Below are 25851 nucleotides of genomic sequence, written 5' to 3' on the forward strand. Positions count from 1 at the left end.
TCTGAAAGACACTAACCAAATTCCCATATATATCAATGTGATACAATCCTTTTCCAAAGCGTCTGGTCTATATCTTAACATTAATAAATGGGAACTCATAGCTGTCAAATATTGTGTGATACCTTCATATTATGGTATTCCAGTAAAATAAGAACTTACATATTTAGGCATAACCATTACAAAGGATCAAAAGTCTAGAGGCTTACTACATTTTAACCCTCTTATTAAAAATACCCAGAAGAAGCTAAATCAATGGCTATAGAGGGACTTATCTTTAAAAGGTAGAGTCCTAATAACCAAGGTCGAAGGTATCTCTAGACTAACATATGGCACTCTATCTTTATATCTTGACAGTAAAATAAGCAAGGAGATAGACTAGATGCTTTTCAACTCTCTTTGGAGAAACCATACCCATTATATTAGGAAAACTGTTGTATTGAACACTTATGATGAACTGAATTTTCTGGACTTTACTACTTTAAATATTACTTTTAAGATCAATTGGATAAAACAATTCCTAAGAAGAACCACTTTGTATCTGGAATTTTATTCCTCATCATGTCTTCTCTACTTTTGGTGGCCTTAACTTCATGTTGTTTTGCAATTATAATATTGACAAAATTCCAGTGAAACTTTCTGCTTTTCATCGGCAGGTTTTCTTGTCATGGTCCTTAATTTATAAGGACCACACAGATATTATATATGGAATAATCGGGATTTATTGTGTAAAAATACTTCTTTGTTTTTAGAATATTGGTTCTGAAATCATATCCTATTGGTGAGCCAACTGGTAAATGCAGAGGGTATTTTACTCAGTTATAAGGAATTCTTATCACTTTACAGGGTCCCTGTAACACCTAAAGATTTTGCAATTGTTTTAGACGCCATTCCCTCAGGTGTTGCTCTGTTATTCAGGAACGTGTCAAGACCTGACCCTCAGAGCCTACCTTCTATTGACCCTGTTGACTCATCAGTAGGAAACATTTGTTTCTCTTTTGGTCCATTCAACAACAGAGCGATTACGAGCCTTGTTTCAGCAGGATGTTGTATCTATCTATACCTTATGTCATGCCTTATTGGAATGGATTTATTGATAATATCTGTTGGAAAAAAGTTTGGATGTTGCCACACACATACCTACTTGTTAACAAAAACGAAGGAAGTTTCCTTTAAAATTAAGAAATAGTATCCTGCCAACCACAATATGAAGTAGTTTAAGGCAAAAATCAACTCAAATTGCTCCTTTTGTAATGACCACCCAGAAACAGTGTTGCATCTCTTTTGGCATTGTATTCATGTAAGAAAACTGTGGCAAGACATCAGTAGATTTATAATTGAACACATTTATGAAGATTTTATACTATTGTGGAGAGATGTACTGCTTGGATTCTTTACATACGATAGAAATAAGCTGAAACATTTTTATGTAATTCATTTCATTATTCTTTTGGCCAAATTTCATATACACAAATGTAAATTTACAAACAAAAAGCTACTTTTTCTTACCCTACAAAAATAAATTGAACTGTATTTTAAGACAGTTAAATACTCTATTAGCAAAAAAGCTGTTAGAATTGTAAATGTGTGTATGTCCCTTAAGGTCCTTGTGTAATTGTAATGTGATATTGTACCCCTTAGCTCGATTGTCCATTTGTTTATAATCTATATATACTTGTGTTCCCTCATGTACTTTACGTATTAATTTGTTGTTAATAAAAATTAAAAATAAATTAAAAAATAAATGTTTTTAAATAATAATAAATAAAATAAAAATACTCAATCTAGGAAGTGAAGATCCATCTCTACAATTGGCCCAGTGTTATCTGGTGTAGGCCGTCATTGTAAATAAGAATTTGTTCTTAACTGACTTGCCAAGTTAAATAAAAAAATATACAGCTACAGCTACACTGTAGCCCAAAATAATTGTTGTACATGGATGCAAAAATGGGACCTTGTCTTCTGACTAGGCTATTGCATATCCGTTGTAAACTGTGAAGGTTTTATAATTATTAAAGATGAAGTTCTGACTGAATTTTTCTCATAGAACAAAACCTATAAGAACTCATATGCCTGTGTTAATATTACAATATTAGAATATTTAGAATATTAGAATATTTGCCATTTAACAACTGAGCTACAAACCAACTGAGCTACAAACCAACTGAGCTACAACCAACTGAGCTACAAAGGACCTCAAACCTTATTTTTGGCATTTATTCCAAAACCCTATTCTTTCCTCATTAATTTTGCTTCTAGGAATCGCTGAATGAACCAGAATCATATCAGCTTTTTTTGGACTACAAGATGGTGAGCTCTATGGTATCGGATGGGGTGGGATAGGTGGAGGGGTGTTTAGGAATGGAGTTGCAAAATTGCCTCCTGAGTGGCGCAGTGGTCTTAAGGCACTGCATCGCAGTGCTAGCTGTGCCATTAGAGATTCTGGGTTCGAGTCCAGACTCTGTCGCAGCCGGCTGGGAGGGTTTGGCCGGCAGGGATGTCCTTGTCCCATCGTGCACTAGCAACTCCTGCGGCAGCCGGGCGCAGTGCATGCTGACATGGTCGCCAGGTGTATGATGTTTCCTCTGACACATTGGTGCGGCGGGCTTCCAGGTTAAGTGGGCATTGTGTCAAGAAGCAGTGCGGCTTGGCTTGGTTGGGTTGTGTTTCGGGAAGACGCACTGCTCTCAACCTTCGCCTCTCATGAGTCTGTACGGGAGCTGCAGCGATGAGACAAGACTGTAACTACTAACTGGATAACATGAAATTGGGGGGGAAAGGGGGTAAAAAAAATAAAACTGCAGAATTGATGTGTGGCACAAAAGCATATGTGGTGCCAGTCTACGACTTGTACGTGTAATTAACTCATGATTTGCAGTCCTGCTGCTTAGTTGTTGACACCCCACCAAACAACTTCTAGACCATATCTGTGTCCCAAATGGTACCTTACTACCTACATAGTGGGCTACTTTTGAACAGAGCCCTATAAGGAATAGGGTGCCATTTGAAACATAGACCTTGTGTAGCCTGAGGAAGTCAGATGGCAGACACACACCCCACACAGGGCTGGCCCTGAGAAGGGCGGTACAGATAAGTTATGCAGGCAAGCCAACTGTCAGGGAAGCACCCAACTAAGGTAGTTAGTTATTCCATCCCATGCTGCAGATATGTAAGCAGTAATGTAAACCCTCTTTCTCTCGCTCTCTCCCATTCTGTAGCTAGATTTGTATTTTTCCTTTGTTTTTCCTCCTAATGGCTCCTCAGTTGTCATTCATCTTCGCTGTTACAGAGATGCAAGCTCCCTGCTTGCATCTCTCTCTCACACTCTCTCACACTCACTCACTCACTCACTCACTCTTGCCTAATTCATATTTTTCCCATATGGCTGCCTTATTCTCATCCATCCCCTCTCTTTCTGTAGGGGTGTGTGTATCTCTACCGGATCTGTCATGTCGACCCAGCCTGCTTCGGAGCAGGGTGGTGTGTTGCTGAACAGTGGCTTGCACGTGAAGAGCAAGAAGGGGCTGGATACCGGGAAAGTGGAAGGCCTGCAGGCCAGGGTCCAGTGGGCCTGTAAAGCAGAGTTCCTGCTGGCTGTGGCGGGACAGATCTTAGGCCTGGGAAACGTGTGGAGATCCCCCCCTACCTGTGCTACAAGAACGGAGAAGGTGAGAGACTAAGTTTGAAGGAAAGACGCTACCACGGATGTCAGATGTTAATCATAACATCAAAGGAACAATACAGAAGGTTTGCGCCGTAAAATAACCCGAGGGTCAACCACTGTAAGAATAACATCTCACGTGACTTCCTACTGTACTGTCATAAAACTATGCAGGCCTTATCTTGGAACCCAGAATGAAATGTTACGGTAAGAGTCTGTCACAAGAGACTAAAGTAGGCCTACATGTACAGTGGATATGATTCACCCCCCTTGGATTTTTTTCACGTTATATTGCGTTACGAAGTGGGATTATATTGCGTTGCACCCTCTTTTGTTTAGGCAAGCCTAAATTGGTTGAGGAGTAAAATGTGGTTTAAGAAATCACATTATAAGTTACATGGACTCACTCGGTGTGAAATAATAGGGGTTGACATTGTTTTTATGACTAGCCCTTCATCTGTCCCCCATATATACAACATATGTAAGGTCCCTCAGTCAAGTATTGAATTTCAAGCACAGATTGAACTACAAAGATCAGGGTGTTTTTTGAATGGTTTATAAAGAAGGGTAGTGATTGGTAGATGGGTATCAATAAAAAATCCGATATTGAATATCTCTTTAAGCATGGTCAAGTTAATAATAATGCTGTGGCTAAGGTATGAAACCTCACACACACATCAAAGATACAGGCGTCCTTCTGAACTGAGCTGCAGGACAGGAAAGAAACTGCTCAGGGATGTCACCATGAGGCCATTGGTGATTTTAAAACAGCTACGGAGTTCAATGGCTATGATGGGAGAAAATATGAGGGTTGATCAACAACATTGTAGTAACTCCACAAATAAAAATCTACAACCTTAATTAAGTTATTAGGCTGTCCCAATAGGACAACCCTTTTAAGAACCCTTTTAGGTTCCAGGTAGAAACCTTTTGGGTTCAGTGTAGAACCTTTTCCATAGAGGGTTCTACATGGAACCAAAAAGGGTTCTAACTGGAACCAAAAGGGTTCTCCTATGGGGCCAGCCAAATAACCCTTTTGGTACACTTTTTTTATAAGAGCGCAAATGAACAATAACAATGAGTGAAAAGAACAATAACAATATATAGAATACAACGCACTAAAGTGATACTGAAAAGGAAAACAAAGCAAAGGAATAAACGTTTTGGCCTAAATACAAAGCCTTATGTTTGGGGAAAATCCAACAAAACACATCACTAAATAACTGCCTCCTGAGTGGTGCAGTGGTCTAAGACACTGCATCTCAGTGCAAGAGGTGTCACTGCAGTGCCTGGTTTGAATCCAGGCTGCATCACATCCGGCCGTGATTGGGAGTCTCATAAAGTGGCGTACAATTGGCCCAGCATTGTCCGTGTTTGGCTGTGGTAGGCCGTCATTGTAAATAAGAGTTTGTTCTTAACTGACTTGCCTAGTTAAATAAAGGTTAGACAAGTCTTGGGTGGGCTGCCTAGGTGTTTTTTCAGGCCTCCTATGTCCAAACAATCAAAATAACATATTATTATTTTTGGAGATATTTTGGGATATTTTTGGAGATGTAAAAATGTTTTCAGTGTAAAGTTAAACGACTAAAACTAGATCTAAAGTAATGGACCTATATATTTTTAAATAAGATAATCTTTGAGAACAACCAATCACCAAAATAAAAGCTAGACAGGCAGAGAGAATCTAAAATTCAAATAATTATGCATCCAGGTATAGTTTTGTCAATAATCATTATTATTATTTTTAAATAATAATGTATGTGGGGCTAAAAACAATTGAGGCCCTACCCACCAACCAACCACCCACCACACACACACACACACACACACACGTTCAAAGTCACACACACTCTCACTCATCTGTGGTGCCATGAGTTATTGTTTGTTTTGACAAAACAGTGAGAGGGTTTATCTGGATTGGATTGGACAGACTGAAATGAATGAGTTAAAGCCACAGACTTGATACTGATAGCTACGTCTCTAGATTGAACTGGTCAGGTGGAGCAGAGGTATAGCTAAACGAAGCTACACTCAACCCTCTTGTTTGATCTTATTCTCAAATAGTCTCCTCGTTTGCCGTAGACATGTTTAGAAGTAGATGAGTCTAGGATATACTTTTCAGTCTCACCCACTGTATCCTACTACTCCATCTGCATTGTCTAAACCAAGTCATTGCATGTCTCGCGAGACACATTAGTCTCTCGGCGACTTAATTTGTGGCAATAATCTGAAAGAATGTGTTTTCCTCAGTCAGCTGAATACAGCGCTTAGTTCATAGAGCCGTGGTATCAATGGCGGAGTGGTATTAGTGGCGGTTTCTAGCACCTCTCGCGCATCTTGAAATTGTTTTCTTCCTACAAATTTAGCTCTAGATCTTCAGTGGTTGGAGCTATTACCATCCCTGAAAGCTAAGACTTTCAGGAACAAGTATGTGTCTTCTGTTTCCATCTAAGACACAAGCTGTGCAGGACTTTTTAGAAGGGAGAGTGATGAATCTGCATAGGATAACTGAGGGAAATTAATTAATTCTCCATAAACGACCATACATAAGATTTTTTGACGATCATCCCTGATGATTTCCTAAACATTACAATAAATTCATTTAATATCATGAATGAATCAATTTCAGTTTGTGACCCCCTTCCAACCCTCATTCTCCAAAAGTGATTCCCTCTGAAATATTAGTGACTAACACTGGTCTAAACTGTTCAACCTGGGACATGTTCATGAGGGAACACCGTAGTGAAACATTTTACAACGTAAAACAAAAACACGCATTTCTTATTAAGTTCAGATATTGGCTCCCTGTTTTCTCTGTTTTGTGCCGTTCTGTCCAATTTCACAACCTGGGTACCAGTCTGTTTGCGTCATCATACCACGCCTTCCCACTCCTTGTTTGGCAAGACAAGGAGTGGCATGATGGCTCAAATAGACTGGTACGTCGGCTCTGCTTTGTGCCTGCTGAACACAACCCAGGTGTGGTACTTTCTACAGGTGCAGCCAGTCCGATGACTGTAGCTTCTTAGCAAAGCCACCTGGTTGACAAGTTGTAAACGCTGTCTGTCTTGTAAACAAGCTGGTGTTAGAACTCTCTGCCTCTGGATAGCTTTCACATAAACATGCCTCTTCCACCTCCTCTCCCCCTTCTCCGGACAGCTGCTATTCTCTGTCCATATGGCCAACAGCTGCACAGACACACTTACATGTTCACACACACACACACACACACACACACACACACACACACACACACACACACACACACACACACACACACACACACACACACACACACACACACACACACACACACACACGTACAGTCCATTCGGAAAGTATTCAGACCCCTTCCCTTTTTCCACATTTCCACTTATTCTAAAATGGCTTAAAAAAATACAAATGCTCATCAATCTACACACAATACCTCATAATGACAAAGCAAATTTAATTTAAAAAATCTAAAATAATAATACTTTATTTACATAAGTATTCAGACCCTTTGCTATGAGACTCGAAAATGAGCTCAGGTGCATCCTGTTTCCATTGATCATCCTTGAGATGTTTCTACAACTTGATTGGAGTCCACCTGTGGTACATTTGAATGGACATGATTTGTAAAGGCACACACCTGTCTATATAAGTTCCCACAATTTGGAAGTGCATGTCAGAGCAAAAACTAAGCCATGAGGTCGAAGAAATTGTCCGTAGAGCTCTGAGACAGGATTGTGTCAAGGACAGATCTGGGGAAGGTTACCAAAACATTTCTGCAGCATTGAAGGTCCCCAAGAACACATTGGCATCCATCATTCTCAAATGGAAGACTTTCTAGATCTGGCTGTCCGGCCAAAGTGAGCAATTGGGGGAGAAGGGCCTTGGTCAGAGAGGTGACCAAGAACCAGATGATCACTCTGACAGAGCTCCAGAGATTTGATTTGATGCACCTGTACTGACCTAACCTTCTGGATGGTAGCGGTGTGAACAGGCAGTGGCTCGGGTGGTTGTTTTCTTTGATTACCTTTTTTGCCTTCCTGTGACATCGGGTGCTATAGGTGTCATGGAGGGCAGGTAGTTTGGTGCTTTGTGCAAACCGCAACACCCTCTGGAGAGCCTTGCGGTTGAGGGAGGAGCAGTTGCCATACCATACCAGGCTGTGATACAGCCCAACAGGGTGCTATCAATTGTGGCTCTGTAAAATTGAGTCAGGGTTTTGGATGATAAGCCACATTTCTTCGGCCTCCTGAGGTTGAAGAGGCGCTGTTGAGCCTACTTCAACCACACTCTTTGTGTGGGTGGAGTATTTCATTTTGTTGTTGATGTGTACGCCGTGGAACTTTCTCCAATGCTGTCCCTTTCATGTGGATAGGGCGGTGCTCCCTCTGCTGTTTCCTGAAGTCCACGATCATCTCCTTTGTTTTGTTGATGTTGAGTGAGAGGTTTTCCTGACAACACACTCCGAGTGCCCTCACCTCCTCCCCGTAGACTGTCTCGTCATTGTTGGTAATCAAGCCCGCTACTGTTGTGTTGTCTGCAAACTTGATGATTGAGTTGAGGCATGCATTGCCACTCAGTCGTGGGTGAACAGGGAGTATAGGAGGGGGCTGAGCACGCACCCTTGTGGGGCCCCAGTGTTGACCACCCCAGTGTTGACCACCCCAGTGTTCACCACCTGGGAGCGGCCCGTCAGAAAGTCCAGGAACCAATTACAGAGGGTGGGGTTGAGGCCCAGGGCCTCCAGCTTGATGATGAGCTTGGAGGGTAATATGTGGTGTGGAATGCTGAGTTGTTGTCAATGAACATTGACAATCTTACATAAGTATTCCTTGGGTACAGGAACAATGGTGGCCATCTTGAAGCATGTGGGGACAGCATACTGGGATAGGGAGTGATTGAATATGTCCGTAAACATACCAGCCAGCTGGCGTGCTCTAAGGAAGGAGCTAGGGATGCCGTCTGGGCCAGCAGCTTTGCGAGGTTTAACACGTTTAAATGTTTTACTCACGTCGGCCATGGAGAAGAGGGGGGTCGCAGTTCTTGTTAGCGGGCTGCGACGGTGGCACTGTATTATCCTCAAAGCGGGCAAAGAAGGTGTTTAGTTGGTCTGGAAGCATGACGTCGGTGTCCGTGACGTGGTTGGTTTTCTTTTTGTACTGTAGTCTGTGATTTCCAGTATACCCTGCCACATACATCTCGTGTCTGAGCCATTTAATTGCGACTCCACCTTGTCCCTGTACCAGCACTTGGCTTGTTTGATTGCGGAGGGAATAACTTCAATGTTTATATTCAGCCATATTCCCAGACCTATTTCTATGGTTAAATGCAGTGGTTCGCGCTTTCAGTTTTGTGGTAATGTTAGGGTAGGTTTTAATAGTGACAGTGGGTATAACATCTCCAATGCACTTCCCTATAAATTCACTCACCGAGTCAGCGTATAGGTTGATGTTTTTCTCTGAGGCTGACCGGAACATATCCCAGTCCGTGTGATCGAAACAATCTTGAAGAGGATGCTCTCGATCCAACAGGATGCTCTCGATTGTGGATCTGTAAAATGTAGTCAGTGATTTGGGTTAACAAGCCAAATTTCTTCAGCCTCATCTGTCGGTGCCATCTTGCAGAAGCCACTCCACAGTGAAATGCACATGACAGCCCGCTTGGAGATTGCCAAAAGGCACCTAAATGACTTTCAGACAATGAGAAACAAAATTGTCTGGCTGAATGCCAAGCGTCACATCTATAGGAAACCTGGCACCATCCATACTGTGAAGCATTGTGGTGGCAGCATCATGCTGTGGGGATATTTATCAGCAGCAGGGACTGGGAGACGAGTCAGGATTGAGGGAAAGATGAACAGAGCAAAGTACAGTGAGATCCTTGATGAAAACCTGCTCCAGAGCGCTCAGGACCTCAGACTGGGGTGAAGGTTCACCTTCCAACAGGACAATGACCCTAAGCACACAGCCAAGACAACGCAGTCTGAATGTCCTTGAGTGGCCCAGCCAAGCCCAGACTGAACCCGATCAAACATCTCAGGAGAGACCTGAAAAAAGCTGTGCAGTGATGCTCTCCATCCAACCTGACAGAGCTTGAGAGGATCTGCAGAGAAGAATGGGAGAAACTCTCCAAATACAGGTATGCCAAGCTTGTAGTGTCATACCCAAGAATACTCTAGGCTGTAGCCACTGCCAAAAGTGCTTCAAAGTACTGAGTAAAAGGTCTAAATGCACATGCAAATGTGATATTTAAAAATATATACATTTGCAAACATTTCAAAAAACCTGTATTGGGGTATTGTTTGTAGATTAAATAGGGGGAAAAATCAGTTGATCCAATTTTAGAATAAGGCTGTAACGTAACAAAATGTGGAAAAAGTCAAGGGGTCTGAATACTTTCCAAATGCGCTGTATACGCTCGTACAGACACACACAGAGCCCAGATAAGACAGCAGGCGTGGAGTGTTTACAGCGAGTTGTGTGATGGCCAACAGAGCCAAGTGTTAGCAGATGGACAAGCACTGCTGCTGCTGCTACATCTGTGTTTTGGTACATCTAGTACTAGCTATTAGTAGATTTTTAGATGTGTGTGTGTGTGGCTGTGCATGTGTGCATGCTCTTTAGTGTGCCCTAAGTTTTAAGGGTGAAATCCTATCTTGAAAGCTATGCAGGCATGTAACTCAAATGTATGTGCACATTTTCTTTACCCTTGTTAATCCATGATTTACATGGGAGTTAAAGTTTGTGTGTGGGTGGGTCTGCCTCGTGTTTTATAAAATGTTTAGTAACAACCACTCAATGTGATTGGTTAAAAGCCAAGCTGTGCAATGTTCACGAAATAGCACCGCAAATGTACACTAACTGTTCTATTTGAATTATAACGATGTATCCCTGACAATGTATCAGTATTTTTTTCCTGTGACTACGTGTGTGTTGTCTGCTTGCCTCTGCCTCTGTTTGAGTGTGTGGGTGTGTGTGTTTTGTCTATGTGCCTGTGTGCCTGTGTGCCTGAGTGTGTGTGCAAGCGCTCACGTGCGTGTGTGTGTGTGAGTTGTGTCTTAGTGGGTGTGTAACTGACGTTATTAATGCAGTAAAGGTCTGACAAAGTTTTTGACACTTTGGTACTTTTGTATCCATGAGTGTCCATGTGACTTTTGAAATGTTTAAAACTTTGAAGGTGATGTTTTATTTATGTGTCTAATCTTTATTTAACCAGGTTAGTTTCAAGAGAGACCTGGAATGTGATTTGTAGATTTAAATAAAGTATTTGGAATGTGTTTCCACAGGTCTGGGCTTTGCAAGTCAGGTGATGATCCTCCATGGGTGTGTGTACTACATTGTGGTCCTGGCCTGGGCTATCTTCTACCTGGGCCACAGCTTCCAGTCAGAGCTGCCCTGAGCTCACTGCAACAACACCTGGAACACAGGTACACCATGCACTGATACCCTTTTCACACTACAGAGTCAAACTGAGCCAAACGGTACTTGGCTGGCCTGGTTATGCATCCAAAATAGTTGCTGGAACCATACTGGAAGTTGGGGATCTTGATGGGTTATCTTATTTTCAAAGAGGTAATGTCAAATAGGTCCACACATGTCAAATACTTGAAAGCATTGGAGGTGTGGTTGATTAGGTTGGAATTTGCATTTTTGCAACTATTCCAATGGTTCCGCTGTACCGGAAAAACTAAATCAAGTGCAGCTCAATAATCCGGTCCAAGTATTTGAAGGTATTTGACCTACAGGAGCCTATGTACCTACAGTTGAGGTTTACATACACCTTAGCCAAATACATTCAAACTCCGTTTTTCACCATTCCTGACATTTAATTAATCCAAGTAAAAATTCCCTGTCTTAGGTCAGTTAGGATCACCACTTTATTTTAAGAATGTGAAATGTCAGAATAATAGTAGAGAGAATGATTTATTTCAAATTTGATTTATTCCATCACATTCCCAGTGGGTCAGAAGTTTACATACACTCAATTAGTATTTGGTAGCATTGCCTTTTAAATTGTTTAACTTGAGTCAAACCTTTCAGGTTTCCACAAGCTTCCCACAATAATTTGGGTGAATTTTGGCCCATTCCTCCTGACAGAGCTGGTGTAACTAACTCAGGCCTTGCTTGCACACGCTTTTTCAGCTCTGCCCACAATTTTTCTATAGGACTATAAGGTCAGGGCTTTGTGATGGCCACTCCAATACCTTGACTTTGTTGTCCTTAAGCCATTTTGCCACAACTTTGGTAGTATGCTTGGGGTCATTGTCAATTTAGAAAACCCATTTGCAACCAAGCTTTTAACTTCCTGACTGATGTCTTGAGATGTTGCTTCAATATATCCCAAAACGTTTCCTACCTCATGGTGCCATCTATTTTGTGTAGTGCACCAGTCTCTCCTGCAGCAAAGCACCCCACAACATGATGCTGCCATCCCGAGCTTCACGGTTGGGTTGCAAGCCCCTCCCCCCTTTTCCCTCCAAACATAACAATGGTCATTATGGCCACACGGTTCCATTTCGATTTCATCAAACCAGAGGACATTTCTCCAAAAAGTATGATCTTTGTCCCCATGTGCAGTTGCAAACCGTAGTCTGGCTTTTATATGTCGGTTTCAGAGCAGTGGCTTCTTCCTTGCTAGTCCCTGTTAGTCACATGTCTGTGGAACTTGTTCAGTTTATGTCTCAGTTGTTGAATCTTGTTATGTTCATACAAATATTTACACATGTTAAGTTTGCTGAAAATAAACGCAGTTGACAGTGAGAGGACGTTTCTTTTTTTGCTGAGTATTAGAAACCAAATACACACAAAGTGGTAGTAATTTCATCAGTTTAGCTTACCAAGACAAATAAACTAAAGGATTCATTTCACCTTTCAATTTTCATCTCATGACTTGGCAAATTTATCTGTAGAACTTTTGCTTTTGAAGGTACTCCCTGTCTTTGTTCCAAATGGGGCTGCTTCTGTAGTTGTTTTCTATGCCAATATATGTGTTGGACACAATACAGATGCGTTTAAATAGTCAATGTCGCCTGACTGTGTGTAACATGTGCGGTTGTATAGATAGCGGCTTCAGAAAGTATTCACACCTCTACTTTTTACACATTTTGTTGTTATAGCCTGAATTTTAAATGGATTCAATTAAGATTTTTTTGTCACTGATTTACACAAAATACCCCATATTGTAAGTTGAAGTTTTGTTTTTTACATTTTTTACAAATTCATTAAAAATGAAAAGCTGAGAGATCTTGAGTCAATAAGTAATCAACCCTTTTGTTATGCCAAGCTTAAGTAAAAATGTGCTTCACGAATCACATAATAAGTTGCATGGACTCATTCTGTGTTCAATAATTTTTTATTTTTTTTACCTTTATTCAACCAGGAAAGTCAGTTAAGAACACATTCTTATTTTCAATGACGGCCTGGGAACAGTGGGTTAACTGCCTGTTCAGGGGCAGAACAACAGATTCGTACCTTGTCAGCTCGGGGGTTTGAACTCGTAACCTTCCGGTTACTAGTCCAACACTCTAACCACTAGGCTACGCTGCCGCCCCAATAATACTGGTTAACATGATTTTTAATGACTGCCACATCTCTGTACCCCACACATACAATCATGTGTAAGGTCCCTCAATCAAGTAATGAATTTCAAGCACAGATTCAACCATAAATAACAGGGAGGTTTTCCAATGCCTTGCAAAGAAAGGCACCGAATGGTAGATGTGAAGGGGAAAAAGCAAATGCTGAATATCCCTTTGAGCATGGTGAAGTTATTCATTACACTTTGGATGGTGTATCAATAAACACAGTCAATAGTATAGTATATTATAGAAGCGTAATAACTGTGACTAAATGGTCATATGGAATTTCACTGCCTTTATGACTTGTGACTGCCGGTGGGGCGATAATACGGTCACCGCAACAGCCCTAGCTAGTTGTGATATGAGAATTGGGGATGGATCAACAACATTGTAGTTATCCTACAATCCTAACCTAAATGTCAGTGTGGAAAAAGGAAGCTTGTACAGAATAACAAATATTCCAAAGCATGCATCCTGAATAAAAGGCACTTAAGTAATACTGCAAAAAATGTTGCAAAGAAATGAACTTTTTGGCCTGAATACAAAGCATTATGTTTGGGGCAAATCCAACACAACACATCACTGAGTACCACTCTTCAAATTTTCAAGCACGGTGGTGGCTGCATGATGTTATGGGTATGCATGTTATGGGCGAGGACTAAGGAGTTTGTTTAGGATAAAAAGAAACTGAGTACAACTAAGCACAGGCAAAGTCCTATAGGAACACCTTTTGTCTGCTTTCCAACGACACTGGGAGATTAATTCACATTTCAGCAGGAGAATAACCTAAATCACAAGACCAAATCTTCAATGGAGTTGCTACCAAGACGACATTGAATGTTCCTGAATGGCCGAGTTACAGTTTTTGACTTAAATCGTCTTAAAAATATTTTGCAAGACTTGAAAGTGGCTGTTTAGCCACGAACTTGACAGAGCTTGAAGAATTTTCAAAAGAATAATGGGCAAATATTGTACAATCCAGGTGTGCAAAGCTCTTTGAGACTTACCCCAAAAGATTCACAGCTGTAATTGTTGCCTAAGTTGTTTCTAACATGTATTGGCTCAGGGGTGTGAATACTTATATAGTCAAGATATATTAGTGTTTTATTTATTTTTTATTCTTCCACTTTGACATTACAGAGTATTTTTGTGGCAGAAAGTACAGTTATATCCATTTTGATCCCACTTTGTAACAGAACAAAATGTGGAAAAAGTCCAGGGGTGTGAATACTTTCTAAATGTGTTGTAATGGCTCTGTTTGTCTGACTGTGTTTCTCTCCAGGCCCTGGGCTGGCCTTTATAGCATACCCTCAGGCTGTAACCATGATGTTTCTCCCTCAGCTGTGGGCTGTGTGGTTCTTCCTCATGATCATCATGCTGGGGCTGGACAAACGTGTGTGTGTGTGTGTGTGTGTGTGTGTGTGTGTGTGTGTGTGTGTGTGTGTGTGTGTGTGTGTGTGTGTGTGTGTGTGTGTGTGTGTGTGTGTGTGTGTGTGTGTGTGTGTGTGTGACACACACGCATACACCAACACAGGGTCTCTTCCATACATGCATCCAGTGTATAACAAATAAGAATTACAATGTAACGAGCATCGTATCCACCGGCACACACGCAGTATGCAACCGACAAGTATTGCAATGTAACAACCATCTTACACACACCAACCTACCCCATTCCCCTCCCCATTTCCACCTCCTGTCCAGTTTGTGAGCCTGGAGGCCCTGGTGACCTATGTGACTGACCTCTACCCTACGGTGATCCAGCAAGGTTATCGACGAGAGCTACTGCTGCTGATGGTGTGTGTCGTCTGCTCCCTGGGTTGGCCTGGTCATGGTCACCCCGGTGCGTCTGGTTGAATGGATGTGTGAGTAGATGATTGCCTGACTACCCAGACTCCTTATTCCATCCAAGAGCTTTGATACTTCGATTGATTAGAGACGATCCAATCGCTGATTACTTTGTTTTGTAAAACACCCCTTGTGCCCCTAAAGTCTGTAGCAAATGACCGAGCAGCAGAATCATTTAGTGTGAGTCGTCAGGCTAGGTGAATGGATGGTTGTCTGTTTTACTGGCCACATAACTGGCTGTTTAGCTTGGGGAGCTGTCTACGTGACTGGCTATATTGCTAGCTGGGTGGCTGGCTAGCTAACTGTCTGTCAGTCTGCTTGCCTATCTGTCTATTACATTTACATTACATTTAAGTCATTTAGCAGACGCTCTTAGAAGGATTACTTTATCCTATCCTAGGTATTCCTTAAAGAGGTGGGGTTTCAGGTGTCTCCGGAAGGTGGTGATTGACTCCGCTGTCCTGGCGTCGTGAGGGAGTGTGTTCCACCATTGGGGAGCCAGAGCAGCGAACAGTTTTGACTGGGCTGAGCGGGAACTGTACTTCCTCAGTGGTAGGGAGGCGAGCAGGCCAGAGGTGGATGAACGCAGTGCCATTGTTTGGGTGTAGGGCCTGATCAGAGCCTGGAGGTACTGAGGTGCCGTTCCCCTCACAGCTCCGTAGGCAAGCACCATGGTCTTGTAGCGGATGCGAGCTTCAACTGGAAGCCAGTGGAGAGAGCGGAGGAGCGGGGTGACGTGAGAGAACTTGGGAAGGTTGAACACCAGACGGGCTGCGGCGTTCTGGATGAGTTGTAGGGGTTTAATGGCACAGGCAGGGAGCCCAGCCAACAGCGAGTTGCAGTAATCCAGACGGGAGATGACAAGTGCCTGGATTAGGACCTGCGCCGCTTCCTGTGTGAGGCAGGGTCGTACTCTGCGGATGTTGTAGAGCATGAACCTACAGGAACGGGCCACCGCCTTGATGTTAGTTGAGAACGACAGGGTGTTGTCCAGGATCACGCCAAGGTTCTTAGCGCTCTGGGAGGAGGACACAATGGAGTTGTCAACCGTGATGGCGAGATCATGGAACGGGCAGTCCTTCCCCGGGAGGAAGAGCAGCTCCGTCTTGCCGAGGTTCAGCTTGAGGTGGTGATCCGTCATCCACACTGATATGTCTGCCAGACATGCAGAGATGCGATTCGCCACCTGGTCATCAGAAGGGGGAAAGGAGAAGATTAATTGTGTGTCGTCTGCATAGCAATGATAGGAGAGACCATGTGAGGTTATGACAGAGCCAAGTGACTTGGTGTATAGCGAGAATAGGAGAGGGCCTAGAACAGAGCCCTGGGGACACCAGTGGTGAGAGCGCGTGGTGAGGAGACAGATTCTCGCCACGCCACCTGGTAGGAGCGACCTGTCAGATAGGACGCAATCCAAGCGTGGGCCGCGCCGGAGATGCCCAACTCGGAGAGGGTGGAGAGGAGGATCTGATGGTTCACAGTATCGAAGGCAGCCGATAGGTCTAGAAGGATGAGAGCAGAGGAGAGAGAGTTAGCTTTAGCAGTGCGGAGCACCTCCGTGATACAGAGAAGAGCAGTCTCAGTTGAATGACTAGTCTTGAAACCTGACTGATTTGGATCAAGAAGGTCATTCTGAGAGAGATAGCGGGAGAGCTGGCCAAGGACGGCACGTTCAAGAGTTTTGGAGAGAAAAGAAAGAAGGGATACTGGTCTGTAGTTGTTGACATCGGAGGGATCGAGTGTAGGTTTTTTCAGAAGGGGTGCAACTCTCGCTCTCTTGAAGACGGAAGGGACGTAGCCAGCGGTCAGGGATGAGTTGATGAGCGAGGTGAGGTAAGGGAGAAGGTCTCCGGAAATGGTCTGGAGAAGAGAGGAGGGGATAGGGTCGAGCGGGCAGGTTGTTGGGCGGCCGGCCGTCACAAGACGCGAGATTTCATCTGGAGAGAGAGGGGAGAAAGAGGTCAGAGCACAGGGTAGGGCAGTGTGAGCAGAACCAGCGGTGTCGTTTGACTTAGCAAACGAGGATCGGATGTCGTCGACCTTCTTTTCAAAATGGTTGACGAAGTCATCTGCAGAGAGGGAGGAGGGGGGGGGGTGGGAGGAGGATTCAGGAGGGAGGAGAAGGTGGCAAAGAGCTTCCTAGGGTTAGAGGCAGATGCTTGGAATTTAGTGGTAGAAAGTGGCTTTAGCAGCAGAGACAGAGGAGGAAAATGTAGAGAGGAGGGAGCGAAAGGATGCCAGGTCCGCAGGGAGGCGAGTTTTCCTCCATTTCCGCTCGGCTGCCCGGAGCCCTGTTCTGTGAGCTCGCAATGAGTCGTCGAGCCACGGAGCGGGAGGGGGGCCGAGCCGGCCTGGAAGATAGGGGACATAGAGAGTCAAAGGATGCAGAAAGGGAAGAGAGGAGGGTTGAGGAGGCAGAATCAGGAGATAGGTTGGAGAAGGTTTGAGCAGAGGGAAGAGATGATAGGATGGAAGAGGAGAGAGTAGCGGGGGAGAGAGAGCGAAGGTTGGGACGGCGCGATACCATCCGAGTAGGGGCAGTGTGGGAAGTGTTGGATGAGAGCGAGAGGGAAAAGGATACAAGGTAGTGGTCGGAGACTTGGAGGGGAGTTGCAATGAGGTTAGTGGAAGAACAGCATCTAGTAAAGATGAGGTCGAGCGTATTGCCTGCCTTGTGAGTAGGGGGAAGGTGAGAGGGTGAGGTCAAAAGAGGAAAGGAGTGGAAAGAAGGAGGCAGAGAGGAATGAGTCAAAGGTAGACGTGGGGAGGTTAAAGTCGCCCAGAACTGTGAGAGGTGAGCCGTCCTCAGGAAAGGAGCTTATCAAGACATCAAGCTCATTGATGAACTCTCCGAGGGGACCTGGAGGGCGATAAATGATAAGGATGTTAAGCTTGAAAGGGTTGGTAACTGTGACAGCATGAAATTCAAAGGAGGCGATAGACAGATGGGTAAGGGGAGAAAGAGAGAATGACCACTTGGGAGAGATGAGGATCCCGGTGCCACCACCCCGCTGACCAGAAGCTCTCGGGTGTGCGAGAACACGTGGGCGGACGAAGAGAGAGCAGTAGGAGTAGCAGTGTTATCTGTGGTGATCCATGTTTCCGTCAGTGCCAAGAAGTCGAGGGACTGGAGGGAGGCATAGGCTGAGATGAACTCTGCCTTGTTGGCCGCAGATCGGCAGTTCCAGAGGCTACCGGAGACCTGGAACTCCACGTGGGTCGTGCGCGCTGGGACCACCAGATTAGGTGGCCGCGGCCACGCGGTGTGGAGCGTTTGTATGGTCTGTGCAGAGAGGAGATAACAGGGATAGACAGACACATAGTTGACAGGCTACAGAAGAGGCTACGCTAATGCAAGGAGATTGAATGACAAGTGGACTACACGTCTCGAATGTTCAGAAAGTTAAGCTTACGTAGCAAGAATCTTATTGACTAAAATGATTAAAATGATACAGTACTGCTGAAGTAGGCTAGCTGGCAGTGGCTGCGTTGTTGACTTTGTAGGCTAGCTGGCAGTGGCTGCGTTGTTGACACTACACTAATCAAGTCGTTCCGTTGAGTGTAATAGTTTCTACAGTGCTGCTATTCGGGGCTATCTGTCTACATGATTGGTTGTCTGTTTGTCTATTTGAACTAATGTCTGACTAGTTGACATATCCACTTACCGCTAGACACTGTTACAATTAGTACATTATCCAAATGTCTTCTCCCAATTAAATTATCTCCCTCTAACTTTTCAAATTGTATAGATCTATGATGTGGTGATACATCTGTGATGTAATGTTCTCTCAATCTCTTTGGATAGGGTGGTCTCTATGTGTTCCAGATCTATGAACACTACTCCTGCAGTGGGGCCAGTCTGCTGCTCCTGTCCAACTTCCAGTCGGTGGCCGTGGGCTGGGTTTACAGTGAGTCCAGAGGTTGTGCACAATAAATACCTTATCACAACCTTAACACAACATCTTTCACCCTAATGTAGACTTAACACTGTACACCTGTAATGAACACACACCCTCTGACGTGTGCCTCGAAACACAGTACTTTCTTTCTTTCTTTCTTTTATCTATAGATCTCGCTTTGGCTTTCTCTCTCAATTGTGCAAATACACACAAAGTAAGCTAACAGTGGTGTTTAACTATGCACAAATCTTGTATGTCCTCTACCCTTACCTTCTACATTCTTACTCAGGTCAACAGTATATGAATCTGGAGTAGTCTATTGCGGGCTGCAGACATTCAGTATGAGCTGTAGTGTAGTGGAGACAGAGCCAGTGCCAGCCCTATTAATGAGTCACTGTCTCCCCAGCCCCTAAATCTTCCCGCTGAACGTTGCGCCACACAGTCTCAGCCATGGGGCCCTGGGGAGCCCACAGTAGCTGCCTCAGATACTAACATGCAAAAATCACAGACAAAGAAAAGCTCAGGCATGAATCTCCCTTGGATGATAACATGCTAACTCTAAGTCGCGAACACAGAAAAACTCAGGTGAAAGAAAAACCATAAAGCATAAATCTTCTTCGAACGCTAACATGCTAACATTCTAACTCTAACATCCCAAAAGCTCCAGACACAGAAAAGCCTAGGCATAGATCTGTCTCAAATGCTAACATAAGTCTCTAACATAGACAAGCTCAGACACAGAAAAGCCAGGGTGAAAATCTGCAGTGGAACTGCAGAGGGATTTTGGGTGTTCTACTTTAATTTGTTTCCATGTAAGTTGAGAGCGTAAGACGATTGTTGTTTTACGATAAGAGCCCTAGCCAGGAGGTAGAGACATGGGCTGTAGATAGGAATGATGATGGGGGACTGGAGCTGTCTCTCAGCTCTGGTGAATTCTTAAGCTGTGTGTGTGTGTGTGTGTGTGTGTGTGTGTGTGTGTGTGTGTGTGTGTGTGTGTGTGTGTGTGTGTGTGTGTGTGTGTGTGTGTGTGTGTGTGTGTGTGTGTGTGTGTGTGTGTGTGTGTGTGTGTGTGTGTGTGTGTGTGTGTGTGTGGCTTCATACATGCGTTCCTACATTACATTCGTAAAGTATTCAGACTCCTTCACTATTTCCACATTTTGTTACGTTACAGCCTCATTCTAATATATTTTTAAAATCCATCTCCACACAATACCACATAGTGATGAAGCAAAAACATGTTTTTATAACATTTTGCTCATGTATAAAATATTTTAAACTGAAATGTAACATTTACGTAAGTATTCAGAACATTTACTCAGTACTTTGTTGAAGCATCTTTGGCAGGGATTACAGCCTTGAGTCTTCTTGGATATGAAGCGACAAGTTTGGCACACCTGTATTTGGGGATTGTCTCCCATTCTTCTCTGCAGATCCTCTCAAGCTCTGTCAGGTTGGATGTGGAGCGTCGCTGCACAGCTATTTTCAGGTATTTTTTACATTTTGTATTTAACCTTTATTTAAGTAGGCAAGTCAGTTAAAGATCAAATTCTGATTTAAAATAACAGCCTACTCCAGCCAAACCCTAACGATGCTGGGCCAGTTATGCGCTGCCCTATGGGACTCCCAATCACGGCCGGATGTGATACAGCCCAGGACTGAACCAGGGTCTGTAGTGACGCCACTAACGCTGAGATGCAGTGCCTTAAATCGCTGCGCCACTCAGAAGCCCGGACTAGAGATGTTCGATGGGGTTCAAGTCCGGGCTCTTGCTGGGCCATTCAAGGACATTCAGGGACTTGTCCTGAAGCCACTCCTGAGTTGCCTTGGCTGTGTGCATAGGGTCGTTGTCCTGTTGGAAGGTGAACCTTCGCCCCAGTCTGAGGTACTGAGCATTCTGGAGCAGGTTTTCATCAAGGATCTCTCTTTACTTTGCTCCATTCATCTTTCCCTCGATCCTGACTAGTCTTCCAGTCCCTGCTGCTAAAAACATCCTCACGGCCTGATGCTACCACCACCATGCTTCACCGTATTGATGTTGCCAGGTTTCTTCCAGAAGTGATGCAATCTTTGTTTCATCAGACCAGAGAATCTTGTTTCTCATGGTCTGAGAGTCCTTTACGTGCCTTTTGGTAAACTCCAGGCGAGCTGTCATGTGCCTTTCAATGAGGAGTGCTGCAGCGATGGTTGTCTTTCTGGAAGGTTCTCCCATCTCCACAGGCAAACTCTGGAGATCTGTCAGAGTGATCATCGGGTTCTTGGTTACCTCCCTGACCAAGGCCCTTCTCCCACGATTGTTCAGTTTAGCCAGGCGGCTAGCTCTAGGTGTCACGTTCATTGTATGTAGGAGACCAAGGCACAGCATGGTATGCATACATTATCTTTATTAAAAGAATGAACACCGAACAAAATAACAAAATGACAGACGAAAAGTGAAGCTATACAATATAGTGCTGACAGGCAACTACACATAGACAAGATCCCACACCAGAAAGTGGGAAAAAGGCCTGCCTAAATATGATCTCCAATAAGACACAACAATAAACAGCTGTCTCTGATTGGGAACCATATCAGGCCTACATAGACATACAAAACCCTTAGACATACAAAAACCCTAGACATACAAAAACGTAGAGTACCCACCCTAGTCACACCCTGACCTAACCAAAATATATATAAAACAGAGATATCTAAGGTCAGGACGTGACACTAAGAAGAGTCTTGCTGGTTCCAAACTTCTTCCATTTCAGAATGATGGAGTCCACTGTGTTCATGGGGACCTTCAATGCTGCAGACATTTATGGTACCCTTCCCCAGATCTGTGCCTTGACACAATCCTGTCTCTGAGCTCTACGGACAATTCCTTCAAACTCATGGCTTGGTTTTTGCTCTGACATGCACTGTCAACTGTGGGTGCCGTTCCAAGTCATGTCCAATCAATTGAATTTACCACAGGTGGACTCCAATCAAGTTGTAGAAACATCTGAAGGATGATCAATGGAAACAGGATGCTCCTGAGCTCAATTTCGAGTCTGATAGGAAAGGGTCTGAATACTTATGTAAATGTACAAACATTTCTAAAAACCTGTTTTTGCTTTGTCATTATGGTGTATTGTGTGTAGATTGATGAGGAAAAAAGTTAATTTAATCAATATTAGAATAAGGCTGTAAGGTAACACAATGTTGAAAAGGGGAAGGGGTCTAAATACTCCCCGAATGCACTTGGGAGAGTTGAGGTAGCCATGCTTTACTACTCTCTGAGCATCCCCATGGAGAGCTGTGGAAATGGCATTTTCCCATGGTTGTTTAGACTGCGGTCAGGTCTCTGGTGGTTCCTCTATGGTCGTTACTTCCGTGAGATTTAAAGGTGGTCTATTCAGGACCTTAGACAAGATCCTGTTCTACGGTTCTACCATCTTATATGGGTCTCCGATTTAAGTGGTTTGGGGTTTCTAGGACCATTTTCTAGTTTTCAATTACTAGTCTTTACGATTGTGCCTGGACTTCAGATTGACCTTGTATGGTCCTTACAATTCAGAACCATGGTTCAACCACTGTTGTGGTCAGAACCAGGCCTTGACCACAGAACCATGTAATAACCCCCGACCCCTCGTCCTGTTCCTTAGGGTCTGACAGGTTCAATGACAACATTAAGCACATAATTTCCCGCTGCCCTTATTCAAGCTGTGCTGGCGCTACCTGACGCCAGCCATGTGCACGGTGAGTGACCTTTAACCCTTGACCCCTGTGTGTGGGAAGAGTCCTGTGAACTTTATATATCCCAATTGTGTCTGTAATTGTATATCTGTGTACAAATGTGAGTAATTGTCTGAATTATTTGGTTAGCTTTTTTTGCAGAATCTAGTTGTTGTGAATTTTCTCTGTACATTTCTTACCCGACAAATTGATCAGACTGATACACTGGTCCAAGACCAATAGGACCATTGGGTCCTTTTCAGACAAGCAATCTGTGTGTGCAACTCTCTTTCTCGCTCTCTCTCCAGGCGACGTTTGTGTTCTCCTTGGTGTGCTGGATCCCTCTGTCCCCCCTGTGCACTTTGCGCCCTGGCCACCATCCCCTGCAGCCTAACACAGGTGAGTCACACAGTGACATTTTTACACCAACAACCAACTACTACACTTGGCCCTACCATAACCCTGACTCCCACATTAACCGTTACTCTTGCCCCTAACATCCAACACTGCACTATGTGGACTGACTCTACACTTACTTACCTCCACCTGCCCTGTGACTTAACCTACACAAGACATTAGTTAGTGTGTCTTGAAAATAACTTGTACCTTCCCATCATGCTATAGTGAATAGTTTAGCCAGTAATTCAGTGCACAAGACTGTACTAAGCATATAAGACATACTGTACAGTGCATTAAGGCATATGTTATGTGTGACTAACAACCCGTCCATCTCTCCTGTTGACCTGAAGTATTTCCGCCGGCTGTGTCGTCCTGCCCTCGACTCCAATTTGGCCATTGTCCACCGGACCACCTCTCTCACCTTTGAACCTTGTCTGGCTCTCACCGCAGGAAACCTAAGGAGACTCAGTTGTGATCTAGGGAAGACCACCCTTGGTTTAGCCAATGATACGGTCTCACGGTTTCTGCGCATGGACAGATCGGAATCGGGGGTCAAGGGATGTTTTTATGGAGATGGGAAGGCCTCTGCCCCTCTTGTGTCCTCATTGGTAAATGGAGACAGAATGGTGGTTGAAACTGTGATGGAATCCAGCCTGTATGCTGTTGGGCCTGGGATACGTCTACTGGGCTTAGTGACATGTCCCTGACTGTGTATTTTTGTGAATGAGGGGGAGGGGGGAAAGGGAGGGAGAGATAAAAGATACTCAAACAGTCCCAAATCACTCTTCACGCTTTTTGATGTATTTCAAAACTGCAGTTTCCTCTGCTTGGAGCAACAGTGAAGTGGGCCGTACAGATGTTTTCTCTTTTTTTCCCCTTCTTTTTTTTCACCTTTACTTAACCAGGTAGGCTAGTTGAGAACAAGTTCTCATTTGCAACTGGGACCTGGCCAAGGTAAAGCATAGCAGTTCGACACGTACAACAACACATAGTTACACATGGAATAAACAAAACATAACAGTAGAAAAAAAGAAAACAAAGTCTATATACAATGAGTGCAAATAAGGTCAAATAAGGGAGTTATAAGGCAATAAATAGGCCATGGTGATGATGTAATTACAATATGGCAATTAAACACTGTAATGGTAGATGTGCAAAAGATGGATGTGCAAGTAGAGATACTGTGGTGCAAAGGAGCTAAATAAATGAATACATTATGGGAATGAGGTAGATAGATGGGCTTTATACAGATGGGCTATGAACAGATGTCGTGCTCTGTGAGCTGCTCTGACAGCTGGTTCTTAAAGCTAGTGAGGGAGATGGGAATCTCCAGCTTCAGTGATTTTTGTAGTTCGTTCCAGTCAGAGGCAGCAGAGAACTGGAAGGAAAGGCGACCAAAGAAGGAATTGGCTTTGGGGGTGACCAGTGAAATATACCTGCTGGAGCGTGTGCTACGAGTGGGTGCTGCTTTGGTGACCAGTGAGCTGAGATAGGGCGGGGCTTTACCTTGCAGAGACTTGTAGATAACCTGTAGCCAGTGGGTTTGGCGACGAGTATGAAACGAGGGCCAGCCAACTAGAGCTTACAGGTCGCAGTGGTGAGTAGTATATGGTGCTTTGGTGACAAAACGGATGGCACTGTGATAGACTACATCCAGTTTACTGAGTAGAGTGTTGGAGGCTATTTTATAGATGACATCGCCGAAGTCAAGGATCGGTAGGATGGTCAGTTTTACGAGGGTATGTTTGGCAGCATGAGTGAAGGAAGCTTTGTTGCGAAATAGGAAGCCGATTCTAGATTTTATTTTTGATTGGAGATGCTTAATGTGAGTCTGGAAGGAGAGTTCACAGTCTAGCCAAACACCTAGGTATTTGTAGTTATCCACGTATTCTAAGTCAGAGCCATCCAGAGTAGTGATGCTGGATGGGCGGGCAGGTGCGGGCAATGATTGGTTGAATAGCATGCATTTACTTGTACTTGCGTTTAAGAGCAGTTGGAGGCCATGGAAGGAGAGTTGTATGGCATTGAAGCTCGTCTGGAGGTTAGTTAATTAACACAGTGTCCAAAGAAGGGCCAGAAGTATACAGAATGGTGTTGTCTGCGTAGAGGGGGATTAGAGAATCACCAGCAGCAAGAGCGACATCATTGATGTATACAGAGAAGAGAGTCGGCTCGAGAATTGAACCCTGTGGCACCCCCATAGAGACTGCCAGTGGTCCGGACAACAGGCCCTCCGATTTGACACACCAAGCTCTATCAGAGAAGTAGTTGGTGAACCAGGCGAGGCAATCATTTGAGAAACCAAGGCTGTTGAGTCTGCAAATAAGAATGTGGTGATGGACAGAGTCGAAAGCCTTGGCCAGGTCGATGAATACAGCTGCACAGTAATGTCTCTTATCGATGGCGGTTATGATATCGTTAAGGACCTTGAGCGTGGCTGAGGTGCACCCATGACCAGCTTTGAAACCAGATTGCATAGCGGAGAAGGTACGATGTGATTCAAAATGGTCAGTAATCTGTTTGTTAACTTGGCTTTCGAAGAGATGCAGGTTAGGATAGATATAGGTCTGTAGCAGTTTGGGTCGAGAGTGTCACCCCCTTTGAAGAGGGGGATGACCGCGGCAGCTTTCCAATCTTTGGGAATCTCAGACGACATGAAAGAGAGGTTGAACAGGCTAGTAATAGGGGTTGCAACAATTTCGGCAGATCATTTTAGAAAGAGAGGATCCAGATTGTCTAGCCCGGCTGATTTGTAGGGGTCCAGATTTTGCAGCTCTTTCAGAACATCA

At 44.0% G+C, this 25851-nt stretch overlaps 1 pseudogene; it reads left to right on the forward strand.

The window, feature by feature from the left end:
• Nucleotides 1–3446: 3446 nt before the first annotated feature.
• On the forward strand, nucleotides 3447–23769 carry LOC118363982 (sodium- and chloride-dependent GABA transporter 2-like; annotated as a pseudogene).
• Nucleotides 23770–25851: the final 2082 nt, after the last annotated feature.

The sequence above is a fragment of the Oncorhynchus keta genome, chromosome 30, assembly GCF_023373465.1.
Source record: "Oncorhynchus keta strain PuntledgeMale-10-30-2019 chromosome 30, Oket_V2, whole genome shotgun sequence".
In the NCBI taxonomy this organism is placed as follows: domain Eukaryota; kingdom Metazoa; phylum Chordata; class Actinopteri; order Salmoniformes; family Salmonidae; genus Oncorhynchus; species Oncorhynchus keta.